The sequence below is a fragment of the Mustela erminea genome, chromosome 5 (genome assembly GCF_009829155.1).
Source record: "Mustela erminea isolate mMusErm1 chromosome 5, mMusErm1.Pri, whole genome shotgun sequence".
Taxonomy (NCBI): domain Eukaryota; kingdom Metazoa; phylum Chordata; class Mammalia; order Carnivora; family Mustelidae; genus Mustela; species Mustela erminea.
The window spans coordinates 20542806-20561711 of record NC_045618.1 but is presented as its reverse complement, the minus strand read 5'-3'; the positions used below and the strand labels follow the sequence as shown (position 1 = coordinate 20561711).

At 38.8% G+C, this 18906-nt stretch overlaps 1 pseudogene; it reads left to right on the top strand.

Moving 5' to 3' along the window:
* Window positions 1-9421: 9421 nt before the first annotated feature.
* Window positions 9422-10196, top strand: LOC116589838 (annotated as a pseudogene).
* The last annotated feature ends 8710 nt before the right edge of the window (window positions 10197-18906 follow it).

Here is an 18906-nt window from a genome sequence, read left to right as displayed (position 1 = left end):
CTTGAGATACGTTTCCATCATGAAAGATTTCCCCATGCCTCTCATCTTTTCTCATAATTCTGTGTCTCTACCCCTTTGGTTCTGCCTTCTATTCTTTTTTTCTTGGGGCAATAAATCCTGTTGTTACTGTATGTTTCTTCTACCCAGTTGCAATTTAGGCTCACTCTGTCCTTAGAAATAGCACAGACATTACCAGAGACCATCAGGATCTTTTGCTGGTGGCCTGAGTGGTGGCTTTTTCCCTTGGAGGTTCTCCTCCATGCCCATCCCTACCACCCATGGCCAAACACATGGTCACCTGTCCAGTCTGCTGGCTGGAGATGGGGTGCAGTACTATAGGGAAAGCACCTCCATCCATTGAGGGGAAGAAGTCAAGGTAGGCAATAAGGCTTCCCATTCTTACATTAGTTTAAAAAAAAAAAAAAAAGTCAGACAATGCTACCAGCATCCATTTGAGAAAGGACATTTAAAGCCAAACTATTAGTTGCTGCCACTTGGGGTCTTTCTGGCAAAGATAAATAGGTGGTTAAGGTTTCCATTAAAGTGTGAGATCCACTCCCTCAGAAAAACCCATTTCCAAAACCTTTAAAGGCTGTTGAACTTTGTGTTATTCCTCAATACACGGCAGAGAACTTACGTTTCCGGATGCTGACATTGTTACTGTTTTCAAGTCTGGAGAGAATTAAGAAAAATCTTGGGTAGCTACTGTTTTTTTCAAACACTGATTCATTTCCTGTTTGGTTGACTCCACAAAATACCATCTATCTCCAGAAGACGCATTAGGTAACAAGCCGCCCTTCTCATTTTTCAGTGATTTGCTCTTGACAAAGTCATTGTTTTTTTTCTTTTTCTTCTACTCTGATGAAGACCTTTGCTTCTCCTCTGAGTGAATTTTCAGTAGCATTTGTACTAGGAACAGCCGCCCTTTTCATATGGTTGCTGACCTTATGTACACTTTAGTTCTTGTACACATGAGGCAGGAGTCCAGAGGCAGGCTTCTCTCCTGTGTGCCTCTCAGATGCACCACAGGAAGGCTGATCATGACTTGAGCCTGCCTATCCATTTCAACAACACCTCTCCCTGCAATGACAAATCTCTCTTTATGATAGTTGCTGCGGACTGTTACCATGCTTTATTTAAAAAAGAAAAAAGCCTCTGTTGGAGTGTCTTTAGGAAAGAAGCAACATTTCTTTCAGCAGAAACTTCATGAAACTTTTAGACACATTAGTCCAATCTTTGTGAAGGGCTGCGTGAAAAATCGAGGCACAGCTCATCCCGTGTGGGCAAGGCTGGTGATGGGGAAGAGGGAAGAATGGGCATGAACTCGTGCTCTTCTCTCTGAATTGATAACCCCCTTCAGAAAAGGAATAACAAACAAGGATTCAGCCAAATACATCTTTCACAGATCCATTCTTCTGACTTCAAATTCTGCTAGCATGGTCATAAATAAAAAATATGTGATAAGGCTCTGTTCTCTTTTCTTCTGTTGTTTCTGGCTAAGCCACAGCTCTGAATCTTAGCCTCTGGAGATACTGTGCTTTGGAAGAGAGATGAAACCAGTGCCAAGTGATACAGGGCTTCTTGTTCTAATCCTGTTACTCTCTCTGTGTTCTTGAGTAACTCTCTGGGCCTCATGCCCTCAGAACTCAAGAAGAACATTAGAGCTAATGACCCAATAAAAATGAGTATTTTATTTTCAATATTTTTAATTTTAAACCTTTTGTCAGGTAAAATTCCAACTATTCAGGGTTCCCCACAAATCAGTTAACTTGTACCACTCACACATTTCCCATTCTATAAAAATGAAATTTCAGATGTTTTAACTGACAAAGTACTGTCAGAGCTACCTGAAAATGGAGACCTCTATTACTTGGATGAAAGAGCTTTTTCCAACCTCTTTTTTTTTTTTTAAGATTTTTATTATTATTTATTTATTTGACAGAGAGAGAGAGAGAGAGAGAGAGATCACAAGTAGGCAGAGAGGCAGGCAGAAAGAGGAGGAAGCAGGGGCTCACTGCTGAGCAGAGAGCCCGATGCGGGGCTCGATCCCAGGACCCTGAGATCATGACCTAAGCCGAAGACAGAGGCTTAACCCACTGAGCCACCCAGGCACCCCTAAAGTTTGTTTAAAAAAAAATAGACAATTTGGATAATGAATTTGGTTACTGCATTGATTAAGACTGCTTCATTCTCAGGTGGACAGACACCCAAACCAAACTATCAGGACGACTCTTTGTCTGTGTATGTATATGATGCATTCTTTCTAAGCAGCAGACTATGGAATCCACAAGTTTGTTACAGAGAAAGGAAATTATTACAGCGTATCATGTGGTAGGTAGAATTTGTGGGCTAGTCAAGCTTAGGTCCTACAGCCAGAAGAGAAGCCTGACCAGACCACAGGACTCAACTTCTAAAAACACCACTGCAACTTCTGCCCTACCACTGCTCAGGGCTGGGGCAACAGACTCTCCAGATCTGCAGCTCAGGAGAGCTGAGCCCCTAGGTCCACTCTACTTGTAGAAAGTCTGATCCCTCTTGAGTGTGGTCACCACTCTGGAGTGCTCAATAGTAACTTCTATATGTTCTGCAGGTGTGTGTGCCTGGTGGGACCTCAGTGACATGTGAAACCTTCTTTGCAAGGGAGTCTGGGAAATTCAAACATTAGTTTCCCATCCTCTAGATTATTGGATAGGACTTGGGTAGATTGTGAGGGTGCTAATGTGCAGGGCCTGTCCTAGAAGTAACCTGGGACACTCCTCAGAACCCAAGGGAAGAAGGAGCTGGGCCTCAGGAATATCAGTACACATGGACACCATAGGGAACTGGCTGCTACCTTGGGCTAGCACAACTTCCTGTAGCTTATGAATTTCACGTTAGGGCCCACGTCCCAGAGGGGTCTAAGTTCCAGTTCCAAGCTCCTCAGAAAGGTGATGAGTTGTCCCAACCAGGGTCAGCTGCCCACCTCTGATGGGAGCAGGGTCACAGTGCCATGGGCAGCCACTCATTTGAAAGCAAAGGAAAATAGTTTTAGAAAAAAATGAGCACGGGATCTCATACACAAATGATGAATTATTGAACACTACACCTGAAACTAATGATGTAGTATATGTTGGTTAATCAAATTTAAATTAAAAAAAAGAAAAAGAAAAAGATAGTAGCAGAGTGGGGAAGTGGGCCAGGAGTGTCTGGGCAAACTGGGCAGTATCAAGAAGGCAAGAATTCTTGCTGAAGCAGCATCACCCCTCAATTCTAGCCGACTGTCCTCAGCTCAGTCTCCCTGCTGGATAGGAGTGTGGCTTTCTTGGACTGTTGCATGCTCTCTGTTCTTCACATTATAGCTGCTGGGAACAAAGCAGAGTGGTCATAACAAGTCAGCAGGGTTGGGCAAGCTGACATCCAGCCCCACTGTTACCCTGAGAAGCAGTCTTGGGCAAATTCTGTCTTCTCCATCTGCAGGATGGACTGGCAATGATTGCTCCTCTAGAAACCATGAAATTTAAAATAGAGATACAGTGACCTCTCTCCACAGCATCCTGAAACTGATAAACAAGGACGCATTGGAAAAACACCAATCAATGAGTCTAATCAAGCACCCAATCAATTGCTCAAGAGAGGAAAAGATGGTAAAAGAACACCTAGAGGTTCCAGATGACCTTGGGTCTCCAGACTCAATTCATTCCTGAAACTTTAAAATTTAGGAGAAATTTACATAACAAAAATTAACCATTTTAAAGTGACCAATTCAGTGGTGTTTATACATTTACAATGTTATGCAACCATTACCTCTATCTAATTTCAGAATATGTTCATCACCCTATAAAAAACCCTACACCTATTAAACAATTGCTTGAATTCTCCATTCCCCCATCCTCCCAGCCCCTGGTAACCCTCCACCTGCTCTCGTGCCTCTATGGATTTACTTATTCTGAACATTTTATATAAATGGAATCAATCCATGAATAGGATATGTAATCTTTTGTCTGGCCCCTTTCACGTATGCTTTCATTCAGCATGTTTTCTAAGTTTATCTACACTGTAGAGTGTATCTGTACTTCCTCCTTTTTAATGGCTGAATAACATTCCATCAAATGTATATACCACAGTTTGTTTATTCATTCACCCATGGATGGACCTTTGGGTTATCTATTACTTTTGGCTACTGTGATTAGAGCTGCTATGAGCATGAAGGTGCATGCACATGTTTCAATATCTGTTTTCAGTTCTCTTGGGTCTATACCAAGAAGTGGAATTGCTGGGTCATATAGTAACTCTATGTTTAACTTTATGAGGAACTGTCAAACTGTTTTCCATAGTGACTGCATCAGTTTACATTCTTGCCAGCAGTGCCCAAATGTTCCAACTTCTCCACAACTTTGCCAACACTTCATTTGCTTTTAAAAAATTATAGCCATCTTAGTGGGTATGAAGTGACACTTCATTGTGGTTTTACTCTGCATTTTTGAGAACTTTTTGAAGTTATAAACAACACTTTGTCCTTGATCCTTGAGGAGAATTCTGGCAAACAGGAGATGGACTAAAAGCCTGGTAGCAGAACAAATATTATCCCAATTATCCAAACAGAGGGAAAGGTGGGCTCCAGAAACTCTAGCCTTCGATTCCCAACCACATCTGAAAAGCATGAGTAATCAGATGGAAAACAGGAAGAACATGGGATTCTGCTTCCTTAGTGAATGTGTGGTTGTGTCATTGCAGTAGTACATTTTTATTTCAGTGTGGAGGAAATCCTGGAGCTAAATTTCACACAATTAAGGAGGACCCCCCATGACTGTGTCCCTCCAAGTTTTCAACTCTCAAACTTGTCCATATTGCAATGGAAAGGCTCTGCACCATCAGACAACCACATTCTAAGGGTATTTTCAGAGTCTAAATGACCTGGGAAGGGACATCTCCAGCTCCAGCAAGCGCTAGCTTTCCAAGCAGGAAACGAGTAATATCCAACTCCAGCACATCCTAGTCATCCTGTCCTACATAAGGGGGAAGATAAATAACTACACACTTGTGAAGTCAACAGTCCAGAGGCACAGTCTCACTAAAAGACTGAGACCTAATCATAGGACTATAGAGCATTTTCTCTCTCCCTACACCTCACCACCACATTACTAAAGGCCTATTTACAGCCATTCCTCTTTCTTTTACCTGGTACATCCTGTCTGGCTATTCTGGGGAGGGGGGGTGGCGGGGAGGATTACGAGGCATATAAAAAGGCAAAAACAGAAACAAAAAACCAACAATCCTACAATATGAAGAGATAGAGCTAGCTTCAGAATGAGACATGGTGGTAATGTTGGAATTATCAAACCAAAAATTTAAAACAACTATGATTAACGTGCTAAGGGCTCTAATGGACAAAGTAGACAACACACTAGAACAGCTGAACATTGAAAGCAGAGGTGGAAATCATAAGGAAGAACCTAAAACAAATGCTAGAGATAAAACACACTAACAGCAATGAAGAATGCCTTTAATGGGCTTGTTAGTACACTAGACACAGTGGAGGGAAGAATTTCTGAGCTAGAGCATATATCAGTAGAAACCACAAAAAAAGAACAAGTACTGAGAAAAACAAAACAGTATATCCAAAGACTTTGGGACAAATAGAATAAGTATAAGATACACATAATGAGAATACCAGAATGAGAAGGAAGAAAGAAATGGAAACAATATTTGAAACAAAATTGACTGAGGGTTTTCCCAAATTAATGTCAAATACCAAACCATAGATCTAGGAATCTTAGAGAGCCTCAAGCAGAATAACTGCAAAAAAAAAAAAAAAAATCCTGCTCATAAGCATGTCATTTTCAAATTACACAAAATCAAAGATAAAGAAAAAAAGCCTGAAAGCAGCCAGACCAAAAAAAAAAAAAAAAAAGATTTTTCTATAAAATAACAAAGATAAGAATTACATCTGACTTCTCAGAAACATGTAAGCAAGAAGAACATAGAGTGAAATATTAGAAGTGTTGAGAAGAAGACTCTCAACCTAGGTCTCTGTATCCTGGAAAATTATCCTTCAAAAGTGAAAAAGTAATAAAGACTTCCTCACACAGGGGCGCCTGGGTGGCTCAGTGGGTTGAGGCCTCTGCCTTCAGCTTGGGTCATGATCCCAGGGTCCTGGGATAGAGCCCCAGGTCGGGCTCTCTGCTCCGCAGGAGGCCTGCTTCCTCCCCTCTCTCTCTCTGCCTGCCTCTCTGCCTACTTGTGATTTCTCTCTCTTTGTCAAATAAATAAAATCTTAAAAAAAAAAAAAAGACCTCCTCACACAAAAATTGAGGAAATTTCTGGCCCGTGAATCTGCCTTGCACAAAATGTTAAAAGAAGTTCTTTAGAGAGAAGGAAAATAATATAGTCATAAACTCACATCTACATAACATAAAGAAGAGTATTGAGAAAAAAATAACTGCAGGTAAAAGAAAAACTTCTGTTTTTCTGAATCTTAATTGAACTAACAGATAACAGTTTGTTCAAAATAATAATGGTAACAATGTATTTATATATGCTTGTGTATATATAATATATATGTTTATAAAAAGTATGGGAGGTAGGGTTTAGTATTATTTTGTTATTAGAAAGAACTCAAACTACTTGTGAAATGGAATAGTTTTACTAGAAAGTGGCCTTAAATTTGTTGGAATTGTATATTGCAAGTTCTACGACAGCCACTAAAAAGGGTTAAACAAAGATAGTATAACGTGTATGTTAATAAAAGAGAGAAAATGGAATCATTAAATAATCAATTAAAGATGCAAAAGGCAGAAAAAGAATGGAAGAGAAAAATAAGAGAAAGGACAACAAAAATAAAATAATAATAAATATGGTACACATTAATCCAATTGTTTCAATAATCACTTTGAATGTCAATGGTCTAACTAAACCAATTAAAATACAGAGATCATCAGAGTAGATCAAAACATAAGAACCAACTAGAAAGACAAATACCATGTGATTTCATCCATATGCACACTTTAAGAAACAAAACAAACAAGAAAAGGAAAAGAGAGAAACAAGCCAAGAAACAGACTCTTAACTATTGAGAACTAACTGATGGTTAGCTGAGAGGAGGTGGGTGGGAAGGTGGATTAAGTAGGTGATGGGGATTAAGGAGTGCACTCATCATGATGAACACTGGGTGATGCATGCAATTGTTGAATCACTATATTGCACACCTGAAATATAACACTGTATGTTAACTATACTAGAATTAAAACAAACAAATAAAACATAAAATACAACAATATGTTGTCTACCAGAAACCCACTTTAAAGACACATATGTTGGGCTCTCTGCTCAGCAGGGAGCCTGCTTCCTCCTCTCTCTCTCTCTCTGCCTGCCTCTCTGCCTACTTGTGATCTCTGTCTGTCAATAAATAAATAAATAAAATCTTAAAAAAAAAGACACATATGTTGTGAAATAGGTGGCTAGAGAAAAATATACTATGATAACAGTAATCAAAAGAAAGGAGGAGTAGTTACATTAATTTCAGACAGAGCAGCCTTCAAATCAAGGAAAGTTATGAGGGACAAATAATAATAAAAAGGTCAAGTCTCTAAAAAGACATAACAATCCTTTAGATATATGTACCTAACAACAGACTGTCAAACTATGTGTGATAACAACTAATAGAATTACAACAATCAGTAGTTGAATCTATGATCATAGTTGGAGACTTGGAAACTCATCTATCATAAATGGAGAGATCCACCAAACAGAAAATCAGTAAGGACATGAGGAACTCAACAACACCTACAATCAACTGAATATAAGTGACATCTATAGACTACTTCATCTAACAACAGAAAATGCACATTCTTTTCAACCTTAAATGGAACATTCACCAAAACAGACCACATTCCAGGCCATAATACACCCCTTAACAAATCTGAAAGAACAGAAATCGCAACATCTGATCTCAGACCACAGTGGAATTAAACTAGAAATCAATAACAGAAAGTAACTGGAAAATCCTGAAATACATGTAGATCGAACAGCACATTTCTAAATAATGCATGGGTCAAAGAAAAAGAAATCTTAAGATATTTTAAACTAAATGAAAATGGAAACAACTTAAAAGAATTTGTAGGATGCACTGAAAGCAGTACTTAGAAGGAAACGTATAACATTGAATGCATATGCTAGAAAAGAAGGAAGATCCAAAATCAATAATCTAAGCTTTCATCTTAGGTTACTAGAAAAAGAAGGGCAAATTAAAGACAAAGTAAGCATAAGAAAAGAAATAATAAGGATCAAAGCAGAAATCAATGAAATTGAAAACAGGAAATCAGTAGAAAAAATTAACAAAACCAAAAGCTGGTTATTTGAAAAGACTAGTACAATTAATAAACGTCTAGCCAGGCCAACTCTTTTTTCTAAAAGAGAGGATACAAATTACTAACACCAGAAATGAAAGAAGGGACATAACAGCAGATCCTGTGGACAATGGAAGGATAATAAAGGAATGTTATGAAAAAAATCTGTATTTACAAATTGATAACCTGGATGGAATGGACCTGTCCTTGAAAGACACAATCTATCAAAAGTCACACAAGAAGAAATATATTGTCCAAATAGGCCTATATCTATTAAATAAATGGAAGTAATAACCTTTCAAACAGGTCACTGGTGAGATCTACCAAACATTTAAGGAAGAAATGATATCAATTCCTTACAATCTTTTTGAGAGGATATAAGCAGAGGAAATACTTCCTAACTTACTGTAAAAGGTCAGTATCACCCTAATACCAAAACAAGACAAAAATATTACAAGAAAAGAAAACTAAAGACCAAGATCTCTCATTAACTCAAATGCAAAATTCCTCAATAAAATATTCACAAGTTGAATTTGACAATGTATTTTAAAAATTATATACTATGATCAAGTCGAATTTATCTTAGGCATGGAAGCTGCTTCAAAATTTGAAAATCAATCAATATAATCCAACACATCAACAGGTTAAAAGAAAAATCACATGACCATGATAATAGGTGCAGAGAAAGCATTTGACAAAATCTGACATTCATTCATCATAAAACTCTCGGTAAACTAGGAATAGAGGGAAACTTCCTCCAGTTCATAAAGAATATCTACAAAAAATATATGGCTAACATTATATTTAATTGTGAGGAACTCAAAACGTTCCTACAAAGATCAGGAAAAAGGCAAGGATATCTCCTCTCACCATTCCCTTTCAACTTTTTACCAGAAGTTAAAATAATGCAATAAGACAAGAAAAGGAAATAAAGGCATAGAGATTGGAAGGAAGAAATAAAATTATCCTTGTTCACAGATGACATGATCATACATGTTGAAAATCTGAAACAATCAACAACAACAACAAAAAACTCCTGGAACTGATTAACTGTAGAGGCAGAGGAGGAGAGGAAAAGCTAGGAGAACAACAAGAGCAAGTTGAAATCATTGCAGAAGGATAAAATTTGTCAGTATATGATCTTCATACAGTCTAGTAAAAAAACAGCCATAAAGATTTCTGTCTCAAAATGACTGGAAATTAGTTGTTGCAACAGACAATTTTTTCCCAAAATCCTGAACTTTATATATGAGAGAGTGTAAAAGCATCCTTGAACAGGAAGAAGTTATAATAACAATACAATAGATACAAGGTTTCTCAAGATGAAAACCAAATTGGAATAGATGATATACAATAGTCCTATGATGACCTAGCACTAGAGCCAGCCAGCATTTTTGTGTTGATTGTTACATGGAAGTTCAGAGCAGCAATACAGTGTAAGTTTCCCAAACAAGAATTCATGGATGGTATGACATTGAAACCTAAGGGCCCAGATACCCAAGATGGAAAAAGAATCGAAAGAACCAGGATGATTTAAGGATTTTTACCAGTTTACTTTTAATTTTGCAATGATTCTAAGATGGAAAGGATTAGATCTAAAAATGGCCATTGCCTACTTGAACTTAGTGCTTAAGGAAGATTTAAATTCTTAGACTTATGGAATAACTCTTTGGTGGAATATCATAAATGATCAATATAAAAAGATATTTGGAATCTTCCTTTAGCCATCAGTACAATGAATGCAGTGGACAATCTGTCAATTATGATGAAGAAAGAGCATGGCATGTTCTTACTGACAATTTTGTGGAATTTGCCTGCCCTCAAATTGCTGGGACAAAATGTACAACAGTGTATCATAAAGGAAACTTCTAGAATGTATGTAGTCTGTACAATAAATACAATGGAAAATTGCTGCCTTAACTGAACTGAAGATCAATCTGAAGAACTCAGACTGAGGGTTGTATCAAAATTTAAGGATATATCTTAGACCATATCATATTTCATTCTGATGGTGGTTTGGGCTTATCTTCTAGTCTGGGCTTATCTAAATATTTATAATTCCAATATTGTGGATTTCATCTTATATTTGTGGGCCATACTAGTTTATTCTCTTTTATAGGGTTTATGGTGATTATTTTGAGGTTTCCAACCTTGCATAAAACACAATGCTGTCTTCATCAGAAAACAGTGGTGAGGGGCACCTGAGTGGCTCAAGTGGGTTAAGCCTCTGCCTTCAGCTCAGGTCATGATCTCAGGGTCCTGGGATTGAGCCCCACATCGGGCTCTCTGCTCAACAGGGAGTTTGCTTCCCCCCTCTCTCTGCCTTCCTCTCTGCCTACTTGTGATCTCTCTCTTTGTCAAATAAATAAATATAATCTTTTTTTAAAAAACAGTGGCTTAAGAATTAAACATATGACTATTTTAAAAATCAAACTCCTGGAACTAATAAGCAATTATGACAAAGTTGCAAGGTACAAGATTTTTTTTTAAAGATTTTATTTATTTATTTCACAGAGAGAGAGATCACAAGTAAGGTCAGAGGCAGGCAGAGAGAGGGGGAAGCAGGCTCCCTGCTGAGCAGAGAGCCTGATACAGGGCTTGATCCCAGGACCCTAAGACCATGACCTGGGCCAAAGCAAAGGCTTAACCCACTGAGCCACCCAGGCACCCCAAGGTACAAGATTAATATATAAAAGTCAATTACCTTCCTATATGCCATCAATGAGCAAGTAGAATTTGAAATTAAAAACAAAGTACCATTTATATTAGCACTCCCCAAATAAAGTACTTAGGTATAAATCTAACAAAATATAAATCTATCCAGGTGATGGGTATTAAGGAGGGCACGTGTTGTGACAAACACTGAATGTTATAAGAAAACAATGAATCATTGAATACTACATCAAAGACTAATGATTACTAACTCAACATAATAAAAAAATCTATATGAAGAAAACTAAAACACTCTGATGAATTAAAGAACAACTAAATAAGTGGAGAGATACTCAATGTTCATAGACAGAAAGGTTCAATATTGTCAAGATTTCAGTTCTTTCCAATTTCATCTCTACATTCACTATAATTCCAATCAAAATCCCAGGAAGTTATTTTGTGAACATTGACAAACTGAAGCCAAAGTTTATATGGAGAGAGAAAAGACACAGAATAGCCAACATAATATTTAAGGAGAAGCACAAAGTTGAAGGACTGACACTACCTGACTTAAACACTTAATATAAAGCTACAGTAATCAAGACAATGTGGTATTAGCAAAAGAAAAGACAACTAGATCAGCAGAACAGAATAAAGACCCCAGAAATATACCCACATAAATACAGTCAACTTATCTTTGACAAAGGAACAAAGACAATACAATGGAGCAAAGATACTCTTTTCAATAAATGGCCATGGAACAACTATATACCCACATACAGAAAAATAAGAATAGGCACACTTTATAAACTTCACAAAAATCAACTTAGAATGGATCATAAACCTAAATGTAAAATGTAAAATTATAAGACTCCTAGAATATAACATAGGAGAAAATGTAAATGACCTATCTTTTTAGATACAACACCAAACACACAATCCATGAAAAGAAACAATTGATGAACTAGACTTAATGAAAATTAAAAACTTCTCCTTTGTGAAAGATCATGTCAAGAGAATGAAAAGACACTTTATAGACTGGGAGAAGATATTTGCAAAGACATATCTGATAAAGGACTGTTATCCAAAATAAATAAAGAACTCTTTAAACTCAACAATAAGAAAAGAAACAACCCAGTTAAAATTAGGCTAAAGACACTAACAGACACCTCATCAAAGAAGATATCCAGATAGTAAATAAGCATATGAAAATGTGCTCCACATCATAGAGCATCAGAGAAATGCAAATTAAAACAACAATGGGATACTACTCCACACCTATTAGGATGGCTAAAACTGGGAACACTGACAACACCAAATGCTGATAAGGATGGGGAGCCACAGGAACTCTCATTCCTTGCTGGTAGGGATGCAAAATGGTGCAGGCACTTTAGAAGACAGTTTGGCAGTTGGATGCTGCTTATAAAACTAAACATATTTTTAACCATACAATTCTGCAGTTGTGCTCCTTGGTATTAATTTACCCAAGTGAATTGAAAACTTATGTTCACACAAACACCTTGCACACAGATGTATTTATAATTGGCAAAACTTGGGAAACAATCAGGATGCCCTTTAGGAGGTAAATGGATAAAGAAACTATGATACACCCAGACAACAGTATATTATTCAGCACTAAAAAGAAAGGAGTTATGAAGCCATGAAAAGACATGGAGGAAACTTTAATTTTTATTACTGAGTGAAAGAAGTCAATCTGAAAATGCTGCATACTGTAGGACTCCAGCTATGTGATTCTGAAAAAGGCACTACTACGGAGACATTAAAAAGATCGGTGGTTGCCAGGGGTTGAAGGTAGTGGGAAGGATGAATAGGCAGGGCATGAAGGAATTTTAGGGCAGTGAAAATAACTCTGTATGATGCTATAATAGTAAATACATGTCATTATACAATTGTCCAAACCCATAGAATGCATGACACCAAGAGCGAACCCTAATGTAAATTATGGAATTTAGGTGATAATGATGTGTCAGTGTAGATTCACCAATTTTAACAAATGTGATACAGTGATAGTGGGGGAAGCTGTACATGTGTGAGGCACGGGTTATAGCAACTCTCTGTATTTAGGTTCAAATTTATTTGCTCTAAAAATAAAGTCTTCTTTATTGCTCTAAAATTAAAGTCTTTTTTGCTCTAAAAATAAAGTCTTATTTAAAAAAATTTAACTTAGACTCTGAAATCAGATCTGCTGGACTTCAAACCAGGCTGATATGGTCTTGTAACCCAGTGCCTCAATTTTCACATCTATAAAGCATTGACCCACAGAGTGGTTGTGAATGTGTATAAGACAATGCATGAGAAGTATGTAGCCTCAAGCCTGCTGGGAAAGGGAGCTTTAAGTTACTTAAAACTAGTCTTTTGAACAATCTGAACCTGTGAGGAACAAACAGGAAGTGGTTTGATCTTCCTTCCACACTGGCCTTTCCAGTATGTTCTTTCACATCATCCTTCCCTTGACAACATCTTAGTGAGTCAACTCACCTCAGTTTTCCAGGCATTTTTAATGGTAAGAACAAGGCTTGTTTCTGTAAAGATGGATCACTTTCAAGTGTTCAGTCCAGTCCAGTCCAGTCCAGTCTCAATCGAAATTTGAATCTCACATCCAAGCCAAGCTCTGCCCTGTCCCAGCCAGGCGGTGGGGATGGGCATCGTGGGTCCTTTTCCTAGTTTTCTCTCTTCCTTCCTCTCCCTTTCCCAGCTCCTTTAGGCTTGGGGCAAAGGAAGTAGAAGCTTAAAAGAAGGGAGCAAAAAGTCTTTTTTCTTTTCCACGTAACTAGTTCTGCTGCCATGATCTTCATGTGGCAATCCTCTAAATGCTGGCTCTCTTAAGGACCACGTTTTGTGGATTCTTTAGGGGCTCGCTGGGGATATACACACTGCATAGTGTCTTAACCTGAGAGATAGTTTCTGGGCAACCTCTTGCTCCTTCTCTTTGCCATTAATCTCCATGGCACTCCCTCTCCTGATCCATACCTCCTCTTCCTCTGTCTTCCTCTGTGATCCAGAGGTTGACTCCTGTGATTCCTGGAGACTACACCTTTTGGGCTTCCTTACTGATTTCTGGGTTCAGCCAATGGAGGCCCCAATGGGAGACGAGAAGGTGAAAGGACAGAGGAATTTCCGACTCATCTTTGCCTCAGGGATGCACCTGGCAGTAGTGTGGCCCTCATGATCGTGACTCCAGCTGGGCTGCCCCACTCTCTCAGCTCCAGCCCTCACTGGGCTCAAGTAATATGATTTCATCCCATTGAACTTCATCCTCAGAGCAGGAAGAACTTCTTGCTGTCACCAGCCCTAGGTGCACAACATCCCACCTGAAATGGCACCTTCAGAAAAATTCTCAAAACAAAAACAAAAACAAAAAAAACAAACCCAACACATAGACTGAGAAATAGCCATCAACAACATAGAAGTCTGACAGAGGACTGGTTTACAGAATACATACTTAACCCCTACACGCCTATAAGCAGACATAATCTAACATAAAAATAAACAGAACACTTGAATCGACACTTTACAAAAGATCATATCAAAACAGCCTCTTCCAGGGGCACCTGGGTGGCTCAGTGGGTTAAGCCTCTGCCTTCGGCTCAGGTCATGATCCCAGGGTCTTGGGATCGAGCCCCAAATTGGGCTCTCTGCTCAGCAGGGAGCCTGCTTCCCCTTCTCTCTCTGCCTGCCTCTCTGCCTACTTGTGATCTCTGTCAAATAAATAAATAAAATCTTTTAAAAAATAAATAAAAATAAAAACAAAAACCAAAACTAGCCTCTTCCATATGTTTCATAAACATATAGAAAGGAGTTCAAACTTGTTAGTCATCAGGAAATGGCAAATGAAAAACTGCAATGTGGCATCACTGTATACTCACTAGAATGGCAAAAATAAAAATGGTGGAAAATGCCAAGTGCTGGTGAGGATGTGGAGCGAGGGGATACAAAGTGGTGTGAACATTCTAGGAAAGTCTTTGCTGTGTCTGATAAAACTGAACATACACAAAACCTATACCCCTGCAACTCCATGCCCCAAAATACACCCAGTTAAAATGTATGTTCACTACTCATTAAAGTCCCAACCTAGACATTACACACATGAGTATTAACAAAAGAATGGACAAATGAATTGCGGTATAGTCATTCAGTGGACTATGACACAGCAGTGAGAATCAGTGGTCTATAATGGTAGGCAACAACATGGATAAATCTTACATATTTGGGGAGTGCCTGGGTGGCTCAATTTGTTAAGCCTCTAACTCTTGATTTTTTAAAAATTTATTTATTTATTTATTTATTTCCAGCATAACAGTATTCATTGTTTTTACACCACACCCAGTGCTCCATGCAATCCGTGCCCTCTCTAATACCCACCACCTGGCTCCCCCAACCTCCCACCCCTCTTGATTTTTGGCTCAAGTCATGAGAGATCCAGCCTTACGTTGGATGCCCCACTCAAAGGGGAGTCTGCTTGAGATCCTCTTTCCCCTCTCCCTCTACCCCTCCCCCTGCACTCTCTCTCTCAGTCTCTCAAAATATATAAATAAATCTTTTTTTTTTAATTTCCTTAATAAACAATGAAATCTGGAACACAGAAAAGAAATTTTAAAAATAAATAAAAATTTAAAAAAAAATTAAAAAGCAAAACAAAACAAACAAAAACATCTCCTTTAAAAAAGAACCCAAATATAATGTTGAATGGAAGAATGCAGATTAAAAGATGTCTTACATAATTACATTTATACAAAGTTTAAAAATAGGCAAAACTAATATCTGTTGAAAGTCAGGGTAGTGGCTATTAAGGATAGGATGGGGCCATTGCATAGCGACTGGAAGGGAATAAGAGGGGCCTTCTGGGGAGCTAGAAGTGGTCTGTTTCCTGATCTGAGAGCTGACAACACATCTGTTCAGTTTGTGAAAATTCATTGAGCTGTATAGCTATAACATATGTGCTTTTCTGGAAGTATTTTATTTTTTAATAAAAAGGGACCCTGTTCTTTTCATCAAATGCTGTCCTAACAATAGGACATCCATTTGGAATGAACCTCAATCCTCCCCTCACACCATATTTTAGAATTAACAACAAGTGGATTGTAGACCTAAATGTAAGAGCTAAAACTGTGAAGTTTTGAGAAAGAAAGACAGGACAATAACTGTGTGAACTTGCACCAAACATAAACTTATTAGCTACAACACAAAAAGCACCAAATACAAAAGAAAAAATATTGATAAATGGGATTTCATCAAAATTTTAAGACTTTAGTTCTTCAAAAGACACTTTAAAAGATGAATAGACAAGGTACAGACGGGGAGAAAACATCTGCAGAGTACATATCTGACAAAGGACTTGCAGCATTTAAATTATGCAAAGAATTCTTTAATCCAATAAGAAGACAAACAACTCAAAAATTGGCAAAATATTTGAGCAGATACTTCACCAAAGATCTATGGATGGCAAATAAACACATGAAAGGATGATCCACATCATTAGTCACTAGTTTAACGCAAATTAAAACCTCATGAGATACTACTGCACACCTATTAGAATGGCTAAACTTCAAAATACTGACAATACTAAATGCTGACAAGGATGGGAAAGAAATGAAACTCTCATATACTGTTGACAAGAATACAAAATGATAACAACCCCTTTGGGAAAAAAATTGGCCAGTTTCTTAGAAAGTTAAACATACACTTACCTTATGATCCAGAATTTGCACTCCTAAGTATTTATACAAGAGAAATAAAAACATACATACATACAAAGACCTGTGACTATTTATAGTCCCGTTATTCATTATCACCAAAAGTAAAAACAATTAAAAGTCCTTCAACAAATGAATGGATAAAGTTAACATCCATACAGTAGAACGCTATCCATTGACTAAAGCATGCTATCCATTGCATGTGTCAATAACATGGATGGATCTCAGAAACATTATACCAGGTGAAAGAAGCTAGATACAAAAGGCTACATGCTCTATAACGTCATTTCCATGGTGTTCCAGCAAAGACAAAACTGTAAGGACAGAATACCTGCCATTGGTAGCCAGGGACTGGAGTTAAGAGGGAACTGGCTGCAGGAGGTCATGACAGAATTTTTGGGAGCAATATACATGTTCTATATCATGTTTGTTATGATGGTTACACAACTGTAAACATCTGGGAAGGCTCATTAAATGATGTGTCTAGAAAGAATAAATTTCATTTTACATAGATTTTTACCTAAGTGAACCTGATTTGTACAAATCTCTTCATGCTAACCATCTTGGGCGAATTTCTCCTGGGTCCCTGACCAACAAACACAATTCACTGACCTCCTGCACCTGGTGGTCTCTTTGGTGCTTCTGCTGGAGTCCCTTGTCCCAGGAGACCACTCCCTGAGATAAGGCACCTTCAACATTCCTTGAGCTGGACACCTTCTATGGCTATCCACAGTTTCCCACCATATCCAATGGCCTGAGTTTGGACTGTCCCACCACTGCCCGTTGCCTTCGCCCTGCAGTCTTGGGCTGGTCCAGCCAGTTTCTCAACCTTGGAGTTTTCCAAGAGCACCATTCCCTCTGCTCATTTCCATTTTCAGACACCAAAGCACATTGAACAAATATATCAGAATATCTTCCACCAGGCACAGCTTGATTGATTGCACCCAGTGGGGCAAGATTTAACCAGAAAATGCAATGGTCATCTATCTCCCCTTTTGGCAAGCACCCCAATCTCTAAAGAGTCTCTTGGCATGACTTAACATGGTTTGAGGGACTCCTCTCAGCAACCCCTGCCTAGGTGATCACCTGCCGCTCCTATCAAATCCCTCCCGGACCCCATTTCTCTCAATTCTCTATTGTTTGTTGCTGGTGCCACAGGGACAAGGCCTGCAACACCAGTGTAGACTTAACAAATCCCAGAATGGATTTCTGGTAGCTCTTTGGTGCTCTTTTGAAATAAGGGAGGTGCTTCCTTCCTGTTGTCCCCAGGTTTGGGGCCTTAGCCTAAGTTCAAACACTCCAGGGAGCACCTTCCCTTAATGGTGAGTTGTGTGCCCTCATTTGCTCCTACCTGTTGATACGTGCAGAGGCTGGTGTGACACAGTCGACAATTGTTAAGCAGTTTCAAAAATAGCTCGTTGGTTGGTTGAATCAGACCAGACAGCTTTTTCTGGAGAGCTGGCCAGGGAATAAATAACCACAGTGCACCTGAATCAAATCCTCCCCGTTTCCTGCCCAGCTTGGAGGGCTCGCAAGGATGAAAGAATTTGTGTGGGTAACATCTCTAATGCGCCCACGAGACAGAGAGAGAAAGAGACCCCTGATTCATGCAGAGCACGAATCTCTCCTAAGAATATTTATCCTTTGTGGTCACAAGAGTATAATCCTGGAAAAGCTGGCTTTTTATGCCATGGCAACATTCTGGGAGGACTGACATTTTTAAGAGTCTCATGCTCTACCGACTGAGCTTTCCGGGTGCTGACTGACATTTTTAAGCTGAAAACATCTGACCACTGGATCCTCCATGGAAACTGCTTTTCGTGGGGTGCTGGGAAGAGAGAATTACCAAAAGCTGGACTATGCTACTTAAAATCTTTGTCCCTTGCTGTAGTGCCAGAGCCAATGCTTTCTCTAGTGGGGTTGGGCAACCAGCTTCTGGTCATATACCCAAAGATTGTGGCCAAGCCAGAGAGAAGGCTGAGAACAGGTGTGGCCACTCAAAGAGGCATCCATTCAGAACCCAGGTGCTGGAGTTAGGGAGAGTGAATTGAATGCCCATATCTTGAGGAGCAGCGAAAGCTTTTCTCAGAACCACACATCAGCAGCGTCACCCAGCTGCCTGGAGATCCCAAGAGTCTATCAAGGGAGTGAGAGAAGCCTCAGTGGGATTCACAGAGTGACTGTTTCAGCCACACACACCCATCAGTTGACTTTTG